A 10,896-nucleotide genomic window follows, 5' to 3' on the forward strand; every position below is an offset into this window, starting at 1 on the left:
AGGAGGAACTTGGAATTCAAACATCCTTCTGTTTTGAAATGTGCGTGATAAGAAGCTGCCAGCTGTGTCAGGGGAGGTTTAGGAAAAGGTTCTTCACCCGGAGGGTGGTCGGGCACTGAACAGGCTTTCCAGGTCACGGCCCCAACCCTGAACAGAGTTCAAGGAGTGTTTGGACAACACTCTCAGGCACACGGTGTGATTCTTGGGGGTTGTCCCATGCAGGGCCAGGAGCTGGACTCGATGATCCTCGTGGGTCCCTTCCAATTGGGGATATTCTGTGATTCTATATTCTAACACAAGGTGAGCTGCTGCTGCCCTCAGCCACAGCCACCCTGCCTGGCACCGGCACCCCCAAGGTCTGCGCCTGCTGCCCCTGCCCCTCTGCCTCCCCTTTGCCTCCAGAAGCCGAAATCTGGTGGTGTAAACACGAGAGGGAAAGCTGAGGCTGTGCGTGGTCGTAGCCCCGGCGGTCGGGCCGGTTTAGGCAGTGAGTGACCCGCAGGGCTGTGGAGCTGCTTGGGGAGGTTTGGGCTGTGCCTGAGGCAGAGTCGGGCCTGACCCCATCTCCATAGGCGGGAGGAGGTTCCACAGCTCCTCCCGAGTGCGTGCAAGGCTGGAAGTTCAGTGGGACTGGAACGTTTGGGAACAGGTACGTTGAAAGTCCACAGTTGCTGGAGTTTCCATGCTGGAAGTGCCGTGGGAAACACAAGCTCTGGTCACCTCTGCTCTCTGATGCTTCTGCCTGTCCAGCTGGCGCTGATCTGTGGTTTGCTAATGCTCCAGATCTTGCCTTAAAATTAGGAGGTTAAACAAGTGATAAAATGTTACTTCGTGCCATTTTTGAAAAGGGTAGGTAATGTGACCCCAGTGACTGCTTAACTTTATAGTTATCTAACCAAAATAAAAAAATCTTCTGTGGGATTCAGGTAATAAAAACTTGAAATGAAGGAAATTGATGCAAATCTACACAGTGTTTTAGTTAAAATAGCTATCAGTACTGTTTTGAGGAGGTACTTGACTCAAGACTCAGTGCTGCATGATATTCTCATTAACATTAGGTGCCTGCTGTGCCAATAAACCCATGCAAATGGGATTTGCTGCCAGCTCTCAAGAATAAGAAAGCTGTATGAGCACTTAGTTGAAAGAGGTGGTGTCTAAAAAGGTTCCAGTAGCAGGTCCTGCTGTAATTGTGGCTGCTGCTGCAAAAATTTAGCTCCAGGATTAATGGAATCATAAATAATGATGAGGACGGGGCACTGATGAGAACAGTTGGTAGAAGCAGCCTGTTCAAACTTAGTGAATTTTCATTCATCAAAATATATAGTTGTCCATCTTAGGAACCAAGAGTGGAGGCCTTAACTGGAGACCAGAAGACTACAGCCTGGGAAGGTAACGACTTTGAGAAGGATTTAAGGGTCAGAAAAGAAAGCAATCAGATAAGGGCTCTCCTGTGTGTTGCCATGGCAGAAAAGGATTAATCAATGTATAAACAAAGGAATTAAAAAAATGTTTATTTTACCTCTCATGTTTGGCCTCAACAATGTCGTCACAGGGCACACAGCACTGGTTTTCAGATATTAAGGAGCGTGTTGGAATATAAGAGGGAGCAAAAGAACGAGGCAAAGTGTTCTGGTGGTCGGAGAAAACGCATTACACTGGAATGTTTTAAGAGCTCAGGCTGTTAAAAGTTATCTGAAAGAGAATTGGGAGGTGACTTGATTGTAGTGTATAGGAACATTCCTGGGGGGGAAATACAGGATATTAAAGGGCTCTTTTATCTATTGAAGAAAGGCATAATAAGAAGTAATGGCCAGAGGCAAAAGCCAGACAAATTCAAATAGGAAATAAGACATACATTTTTCCATGGTTAACCACCAGAACACATTCCCAAGAGAAGCTGAGGATATGCCATCGTTTCATGTCTTCTGCTGAGGATTAGATGTATTTCTGAAAATTATTTTTTAGCTGAGCAGACATTGTGCTTTATGTTACTGGATGAATACAGGTTGAAATCTGATGGTCTGTCAGCACAGCACCAGGGTGATCTAGAGGGACCATCATGTTTTAAATTCTAAGTGCCAGAAGCAGACATTTCATTAATAACCACGAGCATTGGAATCAATGTTTTTTACCTCAAAATACTTATGCACCATAAAAAAAAAGCTGATCTGAATTAAGCTTTTGGCTGCAGAACTTACTTACTAAGACAATATCTAAAGGTTCTGGCCTTTCCCTTCCTAAATTTACTCTCTTGTGATTGCTTGGAAAAATTTCTCTGCTTAAATTTTCATTTAAATTTCTGAAGGAACAGATCTTTACAAGAAAACTCATTTGGTGCACTCTGATTCCCTTGGCCTTGAGGCAGTTTTACATGTTTGATATTCACGCTGTGAAATATTTCATGGAGGATTATTATCCAGAGTGCTCAGGTAACTGCTCCAAATGAATCCTGATGGATTTCCTATATTGTACATTATGTATATTTGTATGTGGCATATGTTTTCATCGCTGAGTCTTAACCTCACTTGAGGCATTGTAATATGAACAATTATATTACCGACAGAGGAGCTGCTGTTACCGAAAGGGGGTTGAATGAAATATAAATAAGATTTCAGATCAGCAGCTTGGCAGGGAAACATGAAAAAAATCCGCCCTTGAAATGGTACATGATCAATTTTTCTATCTTGAGATTGGAAGGTGTGCTGTCATTTCTCGGCCTTCTGAGAAATGCTAATCCTGCAAGATACATGTGCTCCCTAATTTACATGCTTCCCTGGCTCTTGGGCAGAAAATGCAAAGACAGGAGCTGAAAAACAAGCTGCTGCCTCTTTTGTGCATTTTCCCAGAGTCAGGCCACAAACAACCTCCTCTAAAACACAGAACAAACTGAAATCTGTTAATTAACTTGATGATGAATTCTGGAATGAGATCTGAATAACTGTACTGGGGGGAAAAAAAATCACAGTGATTACAAAGGATAAAGCCTTGTCTTTATGGTATGTGCTTGGTAACTTAAAAAAGCAGAAAGAGTTTGTGTGAGTGTGGTTGAAACTTGTTTACTTTGAACTGCTGGTGTAAAAATTACATCACATTAATACTGAAGTAGCTTTTAAATTACCTTTGGGCATTTTAAGGTGAATAAGGATTGCAGTGGGCACTCCAGGAGGAGTGTGGAGTGCACCCTAAAACTGAACTTCGACAGAGAACGTGTTTCTTTGTCCCATCTGCAGAAAGGTGGCCCCGGAGCTGGGCTGGATCCGTGTCAGCTCAGCACACGAAGGCTGGCTGAGCGTGTCACCCGTAACACGGGCGGTTCCAAGGGTGCCTGGCAAACCAGCCGTGTTCTCCAGGCTGTATTTGACAAGACAGCTGTGGGAACCGATGGCAAATGAGGTGCAGAACACATCACACCCACACCTGGTGCTGTCACTGCCCTGCTCGTGTGACAGCAGCTGCACCAGGAGTCCCTTTCTGAAGCAGAACGTCCTCCCTGGTGTCCCTTTGGCTGGCCAGTGGCTACTGAGTGTATTTAACACAGTGCTTCTGCCTTGGAAGGCTTTTAACAACTTAGTTCATCCAAGTCAGCAGTAGCAGCCAGTTGTTTTTCTGCCCTGGTAAAACTAAAGAAGCAGGTGGCGGGATGTTCTCCAGGACTGTGGGATTGTATGTCTGTCATCATCAAAAAGAGCTTGAATCTTGTCATCTTTTTGTGCAAAAGATACGTTCGATAGCATGTTGTGAAGAGAATTATTTCCCAACACGATGAAGGAGGGAAAGGAGCATCTACAGAGGTCTGAAGGGCTGCTTTCCCACTGAAATAATTATTCTAAATCTGCTAGGGTTTTGTATTATTATGACTGATGTTGAAGTGCCTACAGTCAGAGGAAAGCTTCATTTTGGATGATTTTGAATGTAAATGAGTAAAATGTACTAACCATACCATGTTTATTATTAATTTTTAAAGAAACTGGTGAGTTGAGTGCCCAGATTTGAGAGGGCAAGAAGTTATTTATTATGAGCTTTGTTCTAAGTCTTGAAAAATACATGGGAGAATAGGGAAAAATGGATTTTATTTCCAAGTAATACTTCTTGCTATAAGGAAAAAAAACTCTGAGAGTGTTTTAATTTGTTCTTGAGTATGAGCTATTGCAATAGCTCAGTGAAGGAGCTGGACAAGCTCTGTTACAGGAGTGGGAGAAAGAACATGCTGAAGGGTTTTCAGCTCATTTAATGCTGCACTTGGTCATTCCTGAGTCCTGCACAGTGTTTTCTTAGTAAGCAATTTCAGGTATTAAAATGTTGCTTATCTCTGTAAAATTTGCTGCTCACGAATCCCAGGGAAAGCTTTTTCAGTGGAACTTAAAAGAATTTAGCTGTCTTTAGTAAAAATGTATTTAATGAACCAATTCTTTTAGATAAGGTCTAACAACTATGTTATTCTGCATGGGTAAAAAAAGATTCAGTGTTTTGGAAAGAATAAGGCTTGGTTCTTGTATCCTTTTTTGTTGGTATTCTGATTGCTCTGCTAAAAATTTTACCGTTGGAATAAAAAAAAATAGTTCAATGACTTGCTGCAATCCCCTGATTTCATTTTAGCCTGGGTATGCATTTATTTCTGCAGGATAACACGCTAAGTTCTGTATATAAGAGAGCCTTTTGTTGTTGTTGTTGTTGTTGGTTTTGCAACACTTTGCCTGCATTATTTACTTTGTAAATCTGTTAAATTGTGCACACACAATGCTGTGGCATTTGGTAATGATAGGGAAAGGTCACTGGTTTACCTCAGAAATCTGATCCCTTGGCAGCCTGGATAAAATGAAGGGCTAAGGCCCAAATAACATTACCTTAGCAATGGCATAATGACCAACAAAAGCAGAAAGCACAGGCTTTGTTTAAATGGGGGGGTGTTTTGCTTCAGAGCTACAAGCTTGGCTTTTCCAGGGGATGGAATCAGGTGGCTTTGGTGTGTTGCTATTTTCGCCCAGGGTGGCACAGCAGCACATGTTCTCATGTCACAAGACGTATTTCTTATTATACTGCTGCCTCATTTAGATGAGAGCCAAGTGTGCCCATTATTGCAGAGTCTGCCCAGCCTGCCTGGCTTGGTTTTTCTGTTTTCCCCACATGTCTGTATTGGCACTTAATCTGGGAAAGGCACGGAATTTTAGTGACCAGGCATTATATGCAGATGCAAGGTGTGCAATGTTGAGATTTGTTACAGCAAACAGGAGTAAAAAGTTGAAAATACAAGAGACTGCAGTGCTGGGGTTTCCTCTGTAAAGTTGTTCTAGGAATGCAGTTGTTATAGTCCTTTCATTCTTCTCTGAAGTTAAATCCACGTGTTTAACTGTGTCACAGGCCATTCTAAACATAATTCAGATAAGACAACATTGTTTAAGGAGTGTTTCTATTGTGTTAAAAATGAGATAATTCCATTTTAAACATTATCTTAAAGTATTTTATATCCTCAATTATAGCATGAGAGTGTCTTACAGTCATTAATTGACAACTTGTCAGAACGGCTCTGTGAGGGAGTGGAACATGTGATTACCGCCCCCTTAATTTTACTACTGGGAAAGAGATACAGATTGGGTAACAGTTTCATTATACTTCCATTTCTTCCATTTTCCCAGGTTCCTGTAATTTTAATTTTTTTATTTAGTAATCTGCCGTTTGCGTAGTGAGAAAATGGAGATTTTTTTTTTCCCCCCATGGTTTCTCAAAGAGACTAACAAATCCTAAAGCAATAAAAAACATTGTTCTTTTTTCCTCTTCATCCCAGGACTTGGAATCGAAAAGAAATTAATTTGGGAAGCTGGGGGAGAGGCTGGCTGCTTTGTGGGTGGACAGGGGTTTCTTTGCTCTTTTTCAGAAAAAAGAAATCAAAAAAAGAGGAGGAGATTTAGACTCCTGCTTTTTCAAAAGTTTGAGTTTTGAACTACCCAGTCGTGGGCATGAAGCTCTCATTTCTGGAAGTTGTTTCTTCACTCTGACTACCAGGGATTAAATTATAGAATTGCTTGTTTTCCTTCAGAATAAGTGACTGTGCCTTCATTCCCATGCTTTCCTTTATTATCCACACTGTTTGTCTGTGGAAGAGACAAGTTCCTAACCTGTGCCTGCCTGTGTTTGGTGCCATCACTGCCCTATTTTATAGCTGTATTTTATTACCAGCAAGATGGCAGAGGAAGGGTAGAGTTAAAAAAACAACCAAAGCTTGTGCCCAGACTTTCATCAAATTGGAGCCCAGAAGTAGAGGGTTCCTTCTTCCACACATTGACTGGACTTTGGTGGTCATGCCCAACTTGTAGCCTTTTTATCACTGTAGTTTCTGCAGATCCCTTAAATGTATTTTTCATTTGAGAAAGGACTGAGCTCTTTCATGCTGACTTGAGTCAGCTGCAATTATTGCACACTGGATCCAATTCTGTGTGCAGGGGTGGGAGCTACATCCGTGTCTGAAAGCCAACGGTGCTCCAGGGGCAAAGAGCTGCTGAGAACTCCTGGGAGCAGGAGGCTTCTTGTTGGGGCATGCCTGGAGTAACAGGGATCTCAGCTCCTGGTTCCCCAGCAGCAGAACCGTGTTCAGAGGGCATACCCCCAGTGCAAGGGTGAAAACAAGCCCCTCCATAGGGCATCCCAGAGTTGCAGGGGTGCCTAGGACTCCCATCAGAGCGATCACATCCCAGGAGTTACAGCTTCATGGAACAAAAAGGAAAAAAAAAGCCCTTTTTCAAGAAACCAGACCCATTCTGATTCCCCAGAGTCATCAAAGGGATGCTCCCCACACCACAGGAATGGGAAGGAATGCATGGGAATCAACCTGAGTAGCAGGAGCAGAGAGTTTACCACGTGGCATCCTATGACATGAAAGGGAAGAGCATGTTCAAGTCTTACCATCAGGCTGAAAAGTTCATGTGTGAGTAACTAGGCAAGGCATGTACGTGCCAAATAAATCCCTAGGGAAGGCAGATTGGTATGATGAGAGAATCAGGATGCAAAGTATAAGATACACAGCTGATGGGAATTTGCCTTAGAATGCACAGATTGTGTTTTAATCAGTTCTGGACTTTTTTTCTTGGAAAATCCCGAATTGCCAAGATTATGAAATGGAGCAGATTCACATCCAAGGGTGTGTCAAGTTACTCATCACTAGAGTAGGAGGAGTGAAAGCTTCCCTTATTTCTGACAACATTTGCTCATTTTCAATTTGGAGGTGGAAGAGAAGCCACAATTTGGGGAATGTGTTCATAATTCATAGGATCATTCAATGGAAAAGGCAGATACCTTGACAGACAGAACAGATCCGGATGAGAGAGAGCTGTGTGGAGTTGGCTGATAACAAACCAAACAGGAGGATGGCTCTGAAGCTCCATCCCACACCTAAGGCGGGACTAAAAGTGAGATCCCTTGAATTCAGTGCAATACAGGATCTACTGATGACAGTCAGTTATGACTGCTTTTATAAATAGTTGGGTAGACCTCACTTTTTAACAATATAGAATGCCCATTTTTGATGTAAATGTCTAGTGGTCAGAGCTCTTGCCTGGGAAGGACCTTACTAAGCCCTTTTAACAATGTCATAGCCAATATTAATTCACTGCTCCTGTTTGTTGCAGGTGAATTGAGAACATCCACGACATCACCAATTTTCCAATCTGGTGAAAACGCCGGTGATGCACCTCCCTCAGCGTTCCATCTGCGGGGTGTTACGTACTCCCAGTCCTGGGGAGGTTCTCAGGGAAAGAGCAGGTGTGCTCAGTGATGATACTCAGAACAGCTTGTTTCCTTGCTGCTGCAACCTTTTTCAGGTAATGCAACCCCTGCATCCCAGGGCGATTCAGAACCTGTATGACAAGTATTTTGGATGGAGCCGGTGGTTCTGCCGACTCTCGCTCCCAGGGCAGAGCGAGCACTGCTGCTCTTCTTAATGGCACAGAAAGTGCTCAGAATTATGTGGGTGTCTGGGATATTTCACAGAATCACAGGATATCCTGACTTGGAAGGGACCCATCAGGATCATCAAGGTCCAACTCTTGGCCCTGCACAGGACACCCCAAGAATCCCACCACGTGCCTGAGGGTGTTGTCCAAACACTTGAACTCTGTCAGGCTTGGTGCTGTGACCCCTTCCCTGGGGAGCCTGAGCCATTTCCTCAAATGTAAATTAACCCTTAAACTATCATCATGAGGAAAGTAATTAGCATTTTTGTGGTGCTGAGTTAGAATACATAGGGTGATGTGACTTGCCCTCAAACATTCAAGTCCTTAAATGTACTTGAAAAAGTGCATTGTCATGATGGGTGAGTTCTACCGCATTTCCTTTGGGCTCTGGAAATGGGACTCAGGGGCATTCATCTGGCCAAGTTCAAGAAAGCTACCTGTAAATCTTCTTCTGTGGCAGCTGTCTGATCCTAGGAGTATGTAAAATTCCTACCAGCTATTCATTTGTTCTGGAAGTTCCCCAGGCCACTAAACTGGAGTGCCCATGACTGCGCAGGTGTCAGTGACTGGTATGGTCAGGCTCTCGCTGAATCCTGCCACGATTCGGGAACACAGCAAAGACAGGTCTATTTTCCACCTGAACACCTGGAGAAACCTACTCTGCTGTGCACACTTGGAGCCTCATAAGGCTGAGTCCAGTGCTGTTCACAGAGAAACCAGAGGCTTCTGTGAGAAGGATGAGGGAACAGAAGTACCAGAGCTTCCTTCCCGTAATATCTTAATAAATGTAATTAACTGGGGAATGGAAATCTCAATTCAGTTTCATCTTGTCCTGATGGGATGCAACCCACTCATGACTGAGAAGGCTGCTGTAGCCACTAGATTATGGCACAATCCAGGGAATTGCATCTTCCATCCCTCCTCCTGAGTTTAGTCCTCCTGTCTGGAGAGGAATAGAAAGAGATCCAGCAAGATTGTGCATGACATGTAGTTTGGTGATTGGGTTGTAGGAGGTTCACATTTGATAGAGGGTAACTGCTTTGCCTGAAAAGGGAGCAGAGCCTCCATCAGGCGACCTGACTCCACAGGTATTGGGAATTGCAACACTTTTATTGGAGGCCCCCAAAGTCCTGCCCCTGGAGTTCAGTGAGATTAGTCATGCAGCTAAGTCATGCAGCTGTAGATCTGGAGTCAGGATATGTAAATGGTAGAAACTGGCCAAGAACACAAGATTGCTGATCACAGAGCTGTGGAGCAACCATGCTTGAAGCATAACTTGAGGATGCAGGAGCTCTGCGTTAGTTTGCTGGTACATCTTCTGATAGCACCTCATGATCTGCTGTGGCTGCTGAAAGCCAAACAGTAAAAGGTTATTTATAGTAAGACATGCACTTTTTAAAGAAGTTATTCATTTTGGAGGCAGTAGGAGACTGTGTAACCTTTTGATCACTGTATTTCAGGAAAAAAGATATTTATAACAAGACTGGAGGAACTTGCAATGTGGGTTCATCAGTGAAGAACCTGAGTGTTCTAAGGATTGTGTAGTTTTGCACCTTCATGGTGCTGGAAACTACATACTGCTGATGAAGGGGCTTTTCAAACCAGCTTAGCCAGACAACAAAGGGACACAAGACACTATTCATGAGGTAGCTGGAGCTGTTGCACTCACTTTGTCGTAAATTTTGCAGGTTTTCTGGCTAATCAGATGGTTTTCTCCTTATTTCTTGTAGGCTAGAGATGCTCACCTTCTGCAATGTGATTTTGCCTTATGACTGTCCTCCTTTTCCCCTCTGTATGATGCATGTGTATGCACATAAACCTTTTTTAATATGCCTTGTACTCATTAGTTCTGTCTGTGTTCTTATCTCTATTTGTTTGGTTGACACTTAACCCGTGAGTGCAGCCAGGAGAAATCTTAAAAGTCCGTGTGGTTTTGTGTGTCTGGCACAGCTCCTGCAGCCACAAACTGTACAACCACTTCTGTCCTACTCTGTAACCCTACCAGCACCAGGGGAGTGCTCACACTTCTGGTCTTTTGGTGGTACCAGGGTTATGTTGCTATATTTCACCGTATTTTTCTCACCCTTTAAGTGCGAGTGAAGGAAAGCACTGGCTGAGTCCCCTTGACAATGCCAGTAACAAAGACAAAATTGGATTTGTTCTGGAAAAAATAAAACACAGGCAGAATCATTCCCTTAGTGCAGTCATTTCTTTGTGGGATATGGCTTGTAAGTCCTACCTAGGACAGGACTCTTGCTCATTTTTCCTAGTGAACATGGATTTCATCAGGAAACTGGAGATATAGTGGCACAGTTGCTTGAAGGTGTGCATAACACGTCCTTGGATGAGAATGACAATAATTATCCAATATCGTTCACACAACCAAATCACAAACAAAGCCACAAGTAAAATGTTAAATCTTCACAGATAGAATCCCAGGTTTCTGAGTATTATCCAGTGTGTAAATAGAACTTCCCCTCCTGTCCTAGAGAAATGTCCACCCTCTGAGGCCACAGGATTTGGCACTCATGCCAGTAGTGATGTGACAAAAGAATAATGGAGAGAACAAGACAAACACGGTGAAACAATGACTAACAGATGTATTTCAGGTGCAGATGTAACAAGAACACCTTCTCAGTTCAGCAAAATCACCACCCTCCAACAAACCCCTCACTAAAAGGGGACCAGGACTTGTGTATCCAGACAGAAATGACATCTAAACTCTGCGAGAGATTGTTAATCATCATCATGCTGCTATTGCATACCACGTTCAGTGAAATCTTGGCAAACAGGACTTCACCCAAGTGGCAGACCCTATTGTTTAACTAAAAGACAACTGCCTGCAAGACTTGTAATGAAGATGTGGTAGGTTTTTTTCTTTAATTTAACAAGGTGGTTTGTTTTTTGAATCCGGTGCTTGGAAAAGCCATGTGTCAGGCTCACTTAAAAAGAG

At 43.2% G+C, this 10,896-nt stretch overlaps 1 long non-coding RNA gene across 1 annotated transcript; it reads left to right on the forward strand.

Moving 5' to 3' along the window:
* Positions 1–351: 351 nt before the first annotated feature.
* LOC114063211 lies at positions 352–7,947 on the forward strand. Its single transcript, XR_003572527.1, has 3 exons — positions 352–649; positions 3,135–3,353; positions 7,620–7,947. It is a non-coding gene; the product is annotated as an uncharacterized LOC114063211 (long non-coding RNA).
* Positions 7,948–10,896: the final 2,949 nt, after the last annotated feature.

This window comes from Empidonax traillii, unplaced genomic scaffold (genome assembly GCF_003031625.1).
Source record: "Empidonax traillii isolate 1590-97213 ecotype Southwest subspecies unplaced genomic scaffold, ASM303162v1 scaffold457:size789790, whole genome shotgun sequence".
In the NCBI taxonomy this organism is placed as follows: Eukaryota; Metazoa; Chordata; class Aves; order Passeriformes; family Tyrannidae; genus Empidonax; species Empidonax traillii.